Source organism: Notothenia rossii, assembly GCF_949606895.1.
Source record: "Notothenia rossii genome assembly, chromosome: 1".
In the NCBI taxonomy this organism is placed as follows: Eukaryota; Metazoa; Chordata; class Actinopteri; order Perciformes; family Nototheniidae; genus Notothenia; species Notothenia rossii.
Window position 1 is genome coordinate 15,201,505 of NC_136912.1, and position 7,908 is coordinate 15,209,412.

Below are 7,908 nucleotides of genomic sequence, written 5' to 3' on the forward strand. Positions count from 1 at the left end.
ACACACCCACCTTTATAACCCAGACTACGTCACCACTTCCCGCCCTCCCCCGTCTGCTCCCCCAACCACAGCCCCGCCCTCAACCAGATACCTGAGTGACACCCTCCACAGCCTATCAGGGTCGCTACAATATCATCGTAAAATTATATTCAACCACAAAGTCACATTTTCCTCCCTGCAGACGAGCAATGAATTCATTACTTTTTATAAAATAAATCGAAAAACATTATTGTACTATTGTTTTTTAATGCTGTCAAAATTATCGCGTTAACGGCGGTAATTAATTTTTTGAATTAATTGCGTTACATTTTTAACGCATTTAACGCATGCGCAGAATGGCCCTCCCCATACATCCCACCAGTGGCAGCGCCAGATTATGGCTGGGCTACACCCATACCAAGAAATGGCTTAGCCCTACCTTGAAAAATGATGTTAAAGTAAGCAAAAATAAAGTCTGCCAACTCGCGCGGAGTAAATTGCACAGACAGCAGAGTAAGATTGATTTCAGTAGCCACTTGTCTGGAAATACTGAAGACTAGAAACGGTTTTGAAAACTTTAGTCACGTAGTGATCGTCTTCTCAATAGAACATATTTGATAATGTCTTCTGGCCAATCAGAATCACGATAAGGGGGTGCTATTGTTGCAGGAAGTCCCGACGGAGAATACTGCCTATATCTCTATACATCGATACAACATTACGTGTTGATAGAAATCAACACGTAATGAAATAAGACCCCACGGTTTGATGATTGATAGGTGCGTGGGCTGTCTTTCATTTTGACTCACAGAACAATGTTATAACAAACATACATATGCAGGGCTCTCAAGTCTCACGCATTTGGCGTGAGAAACACGCATTTCACTCCATTCACACGCTCACACGCCACACCTTGTATTTCTCACGCAGAGATTTCTTTCCAGGGTACCGCCCACCAAGTTGCGCCGCAATCTTGTAAACAAACTAGGCTTGTTTGAGACGCGTGCACCCCCCCCGCCCCCCCCCGCCCCCCCCCCCCCCCCCCCCCCCGTTGACATTCGCGGTACAGAGGGCTTCATGGGAACTTTGAGGGGAGCCAGAAGTTGGAGTACCAAACACCGCTGCCAAAATCTCTGTTCAAAACTTGAGAGCCCTGCATATGTATGTTAAATGGATATATCTGCCTTCTTTAATTTATCTTTCCATTCCCATAACAATATACATAAAGAAATGGCATATTTTGGACATAGTTCGAATGGTGATTAATCATGATTAATTATTTTTTAAACTGTGATTAATCTGATTAAAAATGTTAATCGTTTGACAGCCCTACTGTTTTTACATGATATTGTAGTGCAGCATTACTTCAGACAAGCTGTTGACTCATTTACAGACAGTAACCAAACCAAGTAAAATACAATTTAAAAAAAATGCAACACAATATCAAACAACACTGTGGAAAACCTTTTGGCCATTTCAGTCAGGTGCTAAACACACAGTGGGACATTTTTACTTTATCTAGAAAACACTTTTACTAGAAACAGAGCGTCTCTTGTTATAATACTGCTTGCAGCGTTATGCATAATAACACAAGTCGGGAACATTAGTAAACAAGCCATGAGAAAATATGTGATGTGAATGAATGAACATAACAAACAAGTATACTACTGGACCATACTAAAACTTGACATACACAACACCAACAACGAGTAGGTCAAATAAGGTAAGTCTAAGTGGTTTTAAATCAGCCAGCAATAGGTCTATTTTTAATTGTATTATTATGTAATGTGTATTTCTACGGAGTAATTTGTCTCGTTAAGTTTTAACCCTTCCCCTGGTGCGGAAACAGCTGTGGTCACTGCTGCTGTACAAACAAAACATGCAATTCTTACATGGTCATTAATCAAGCCTGTAGTGGCAGCATCATAAATCATTCACCATAAACACACTTCCTGCGTACTAACTGGGTAACTTTACAGGGTTAAAAGATTGAAGAACATCATTTGACATGCAAATTAAAATGTAGAAGTCCTTATATCTGTGGTGTCAGAACATTTACAGTAGGAGACATGGCATTTATGGCTGTCTGGATGTTCTGTGAGGAACATATCAAATGGCAAAGAGATAAAAGACCATTTCCTCAGTGAGTAATTGCTTCACCTTCTCCAAACATCCCTGCCCAAAGGTGAGGCGTGATGGTTATCAGAGAAGAGAGGCAACTCTGAAGCTTTTCTTTCAGGTAACTTGTACTGTTGTTTGCTCCTGGGGAAGGAGTAAATCAGCTGTGAAGGTGAAGCAAGAAAAAGAGAGGGATTGACACCTTTCTGACCATGGAAAAGTGTTTACACTAAACCCCCTTACATAAGTCAGCAGCTGGATAGTCCACACAATACACACACACAAACACACACACTCCTTACAAACAGATGGAGATTTCATTATTCGAGGAAGTAACAAGCCTTGTTTAGAGCACAGACAATTCAGACTATAGTGTGGAGGACTGGCAGCCTATTTCCAACAGTAAATTGTGTCAGGCTGTGCCATTTCAATTGCCCTTTGTGACTATTCTATTCTATTGTAGCTCCTATATGTGATCTAAAGGATTTTTATTTTATTTTAGAAGCGAGCAAATAACATTCTATGCTCGCAGTACTGTTGTTTGTTTTCTAAAATCCATATTCACTTTGAATATGAGTTTATGTCTGAGTGTTTTCCTATTTCCCTGTCTATCTGCAGCTATGTAGTGCAGTCGAGGGCTGACAGTCCCTTAGCAGGTGGAACAGCATGCTGCTCTGAGATTCTTCTCAGATGTTGCTAACCACAAATTTGTCCCTACAAGCAAGAAACAGCAAGGAAATAGATTATTCCATCATCCTGTACATACAGGGATGCTGTACTGGTAGCTGCAAGCCTGCAACCACAGGGAACATAGTTTACTACAACCAAAATGATTTCTATTGCAGTGGCTCCAAACATAAATACAAATATATGATGCAGTCCTTATGCACCAAGACTAACAGTACCATGTAAGATGTGTAAGACATGAGGACACGATGAGATGAATATATAGGTGTATATATACTGTATATATGGATGAATGGATACAATGATTAACATACAGACAGATGGTAGAATAGAATGTACAATTCATAATTTAGTTAATGAATGAATGGAAAGACAAATTAATGAATTAGTTGGATGGACACATGGAAAAAAAGTAGATGAATGGAGAGATACACTGATGGATGGATGGATGGTTAGAAACGTGAATGGATGGATGCAGAGATAGATGGACACGGGGTGAAATAGACAGAAAGATGGACAGACGAATGAATACATGAATGAGTGAAAGGAAGAATGGATGAACAGATAGATGGACAGACTGTTTTATCATTGTAAGGGTGGACTAAGAGATGAATGGTTAGATAGATGCACAGACGGAGAGATGGGTGGACAAGTGACTAAATGGAGGAGTGGATGGGTGGATAAAAGGAAAGACCTTCAAACAGTTGGATGGGTAGATTGATACAATGATGATGACTGAGTGATGAAAAGAAAGAATGGACTGATTGTTGGACATAGTGTTGGGTGTGCGGTTAATGATAGGATGAACAGAAAGATGAATGCGGTAATCCTCTTTGTTTCAGTAAGAGATGAGTATCAGTAACAGGGACTTATTGAGTCATGTTCAAAGCATCAGGGACACATTTCCACTTGTGTGTAAGGCTGCTGCCCCAGGAGTGCCATTGTATCTTCACCAACCTCCTTTCTCATCTACAGCGGCAAACAAGTGATTATGCAGCTAACTAAGCTCCCAGGCAGGATGAAGAAGAGTCTCTGAGGATGTGTCTCACCACACAGCGTTCTGGTGTCAGGACAAATACACGTAAATGTGAGGAGACTTTCTATACATAAAGAAACCTACCAGCTCTGAGAGGACGCATTTCTTCGATATCATTAATTTCAGTACGCAGGCACATTTCTGTATGCATTCAGAGGTTCCTTTTCTGTAGTTAATACCCACTCTTGCAAAATGAGGCATTTATTTATGTTTGGCATTTCATGGGTAGCAATTCAAATATCAAATCTATCATTTTCATGCAAATACTCCCAGAATGATATTTGCAGTGTTTCATTGTCCATGCTTTGAACTTATTTCGGTAATAGCAAGTGTATATTTGTGTTTAATGCTTCACACTAACTAGTGTGATGTGGAAGCTGTGTGTTTAATGGTCCATTGGAAGTGCAGATGCAGAGAGGTCACCGGCAAAGCCCTCCGATTGTTTTTCGCTCTCTTTTGCTTCACACGCATGCCTACAAGCCCTGCCAGTTGTTATCTGCCACCGCCATGACTCCTCCTGTGTGTGTGCATTGCATGTGTGATGGGATAAAATAAACATATAGAGGTAAACAACCATATCTCAATACTATGAAATGTATAACATTACATGCATTAAAGCATTTACAATGCAGAAGAGTACACGTTATCAGCCTGAGTCTTTGGTTTCCTAAAATCTTTGGTAGGTGTGTTTGTGTGCAATTGCTGGAGGAACAAATAATTCAACTTGTCCTATTTCTGTACAAAAGAAAATTGGGTACTTTAGTGTGCTATTGGCAAAACTTCAACAAAGTCACTGCATGTTTGATGTCGTACAAAAATATTGACTCTTGCTTTGTACTTTTCTTGTCTAAGTTTCTAGTGTTTTTTTCACTATAAAAAAGGATGTTATTACACTAATAGCAACAACTTTCTTCTGAATGTCCCAAAGCATCTGGCCAGTTCTGGGATTGAATCAGAAATCAAGCTGCTCTTGTGTATCTCCAAACTGTCAGCTTACATGTAAGAGCTGTCCTTTGATGTGGTGCCTTACAGCTGTGACTTTATGATCTTCGTGGCTGAACCGGCACTGAAATTCACTGGATGTTTATTTCTGGAACATACACAGCTTTTTGATACCTTTTAAACGTATTTCTTGTGAACTTCACTATTGGGAAAGCTAAACATAATGTGATCCTTGGGTAAAAACTATTTGGTTTCTGCACCACCTATTTAGTTTAAGTACAGCAACACAATATATTTGTATCTCTCCAGTTATTTTTTCCGACAGTTACTCTAACCAATAGTTTTATTGTTGGCAACAAATACAATTAAAAGACCAGAGCCAACAAAACATTGATCCTGCTAAATGGTATTGTCTGTGTAGCAAAAGCTTAAAATAATGTATCGATAGTATCTCATTCCTCTGTGCCATAGGCCTTGACTAAAATCACCCCAAAGAACCACAGTGTTCACTCGTGACATGCACAATGAAAATAGGTACTGCGGTTTGTGGTTGGATCTTGACTAAAGGCCATTTATACGACCTCTGGATTCCCTGAATAATTGCTGGTTTGTATTTATCCACAACTGAAAATAGTTCCCACAGACATACTTTTTTCCTCTTGTTTGAGTTACATTTTCTAAATATGGTTCCCAGCTGTGCAAGGCAATTACGAGAGCTTTTTTTAACAGTGAAACTACATATTTGTGATTTGTTTTTAAAGTTTTATATCTTCAGTGGAAACCAATAAGCTTGGGGATGATTGCCACAGGGTTTATGTTTAGAAGTCGGTGACACTATTTTCGACTATAACATTGGCGGTTTTGGTCTTTGCACAAGTATCCATGTTTGTCAAGTGTTATGTTTTGTATGCATATCCGAACAAGATGTCGATTATTTTCAATTATCTTATCATAACTATTACTTCAGACAGCGTTGTACCTTTGCCAGATATATGCTGGATTACCTACTTCGTTTCTGTGTACAATAGTATTTCTTTTCACCAAACGATAACGTAAAAACATTGAAAGACTTGCAAAGCTGAATGATGGCCATGATATCTATTATTCAGGCAGTGAAAACTGGGATTGACTGCAGATTTGGAATCAGTATTTCTTGCCATCATCCACTGTCACTTCCATTTCAAACTTCTACTCTGCAGTTCTGGTTACCTGCCTTCGGGCTTAAAGGACCGTGGCTGATTTTCTGTGTCTGCTACCCCCTTTAAGTTGAATCCTATTGGGCCAGATTGTAGAATAATGTCTAAAGGCAAAGTCCAGCTCTGGAGGCGGGCAAAAGTTTGAATGCCTGCGTTGATATAAAAGTATAACTTTGGGATATACTCTACAAGATTGCAGTCATCACATACACATGTAGGCGGCCTTGAGCTGCTCTGTTAAAGCTGTTATCAAGTGCAATGGGGTGTAACACCACTGCCCTTACCATACCACTGTGTAATACAGTCTTTATGTGGGAGTTACCGATGGGCAATGCTTCATTTTCTCTCCTATAGCTTCCAGCATTCGTGTCATATCACTGACCAGCCAGTGTCTGACACAAACACACACACACACACACACACACACACACACACACACACACACACACACACACACACACACACACACACACACACACACACACACACACACACACACACACACACACACACACACACACACACACACACACACACACACACACACACACACACACACACACACACATTCAAATACAGACATCACACATACATACTGAACAGCTGTCTCACAGTTTCTCACTCCCTCCAGGCTTGTTGATGATGGATGTGAGCAGAATGTAACCTTATTTAAAAAGCAAATAGCATTCTCAAGATGGGAAAGCTGGCATTTCACTCTATTGACTCAAACCTTTTAATGTTTTTGAATGTGATGTCAGCATCTCTTTGAAGACACATTACAAAAACTGTCAAAACAAAATCAATGTGGTTTTACATATTTTTGGAGAAGCTCAACACTATCTTTAGTTCATCTATCTCTCTATCCTTTCATCTATCAAACACAATTTCACTATGAGTTCTAATTTCCATAATCAAGGAAGATAACATTTAAAACCTCATACCAAGCAGATGCAAATGCATGAATTAAATATTTTAAAACATGGCACAATGAGGTTGACAGAAGAGACTTTCAATTTCTTCCAAACATGTCCTCAGTTCATGGCTATAAAACAAACACATAGTTCATTGTTTAAAAGTGATACATGGAGTCATGTTCATCGGGCTTTATATCACTTAAAATATCATTTTATAGTATAATTTTACTGTAAGAAGACAACAATATTATGCTCTTTTTCAGGTTCACATTTGTACTTTGTGCCTCTACTGTGACATGTTTACATGTTTTAATGTTCAAAACCTATTATATTTTTCTCAAACTGCCTCTTTTCACCCTCTGTCTGAAATCAGAGCGCAGTCTGCTCTGATTGGTTAGCTGGCCAGCTCTGTTGTGATGTCTCGCCCATCAGCCAATCACTTACAATGTGTTGGAGCGCTAGCCAATAGAAGCGCCAGTGTTTCATAGTGATGCCACTACGTTACGGAGGAGAAAAGGCATTTCAGGCAGGGGAGAGAAACTCCCTCTGGCATGAACTTTGGGATTGTAGCCTTTGCAGACCAGTTACATGCACACAAATCTAAATAACACACTGCAAGAAAAGGAAAACCCCAAAGCATAATAGGGCCTCAAAGAAAGTGTTGGATCCATTCTTAATGTTGCTATTTTTTAAAGTCTACCTAGATGACATCATTGGAAAAAATCCAAAGGTTGACAGGCCTGCCATGCTAGTTATTGTTGCTTAAATATCATTAGAAAATGGCTGTCCCAGGTAGGGTCTTAGCAAGCATTCAATTAAGAACATAAAACCTTTATTAATTCAACTGTAAAGAATTCACATTTTATAGTATGTGATATTGAATAACTAGTCGAAGCATATTGTAATTGACGAGACATTAATACCCTTCTATTCAAAATTGATATATGTAGTAGAAGTCTGATTGTAAGACACAGTCTTTTATTTTTAATACAGCACACTGTAGTACAATGATGACCTCTGTGGGTGTGTACCATTA